Raw genomic sequence first — 451 nt, 5'->3', positions numbered from 1 at the left:
AAAAAAAATTACTAATAGCAGTATCAGAGAGTTTACTGCCTATGTTTTCCTCTAGAAGTTTTATGGTTTTGGGTCTTACATTTAAGTCTTTAATCTATTTTGAGTTTATTCTTGTATGTGGTATAAGAAGGTGGTCCAGCTTCATTTTTTTTTTTTTGCATGTATCTGTCCAGGTTTCCCAGTACCATTTGTTGAAGAAACTGTCTTTATCCCATTGTGTATTCTTGCTTCGTCGTAAATTAAATGACCACGTAGGTGTGGATTTATTTCTGGGCTCTCTATTCTATTCCATTGATCTATGTGTCTGTTTTTATGATAGCATCGTGTTGTTTTGATTACTATAGACTTGTAGTTTCATATCAGATAGTATGATACCTCCAACTTTGTTCTTCTTTCTCAAGATTGTTGGGGATATTTGGGATCTTCTATGGTTTCTTATAATTTTAAGATT

This window comes from Pteropus vampyrus, unplaced genomic scaffold (genome assembly GCF_000151845.1).
Source record: "Pteropus vampyrus isolate Shadow unplaced genomic scaffold, Pvam_2.0 Scaffold4, whole genome shotgun sequence".
Classification (NCBI taxonomy): domain Eukaryota; kingdom Metazoa; phylum Chordata; class Mammalia; order Chiroptera; family Pteropodidae; genus Pteropus; species Pteropus vampyrus.
The sequence above is the reverse complement of the archived record's forward strand: the minus strand, read 5'-3'. Positions refer to the sequence as shown.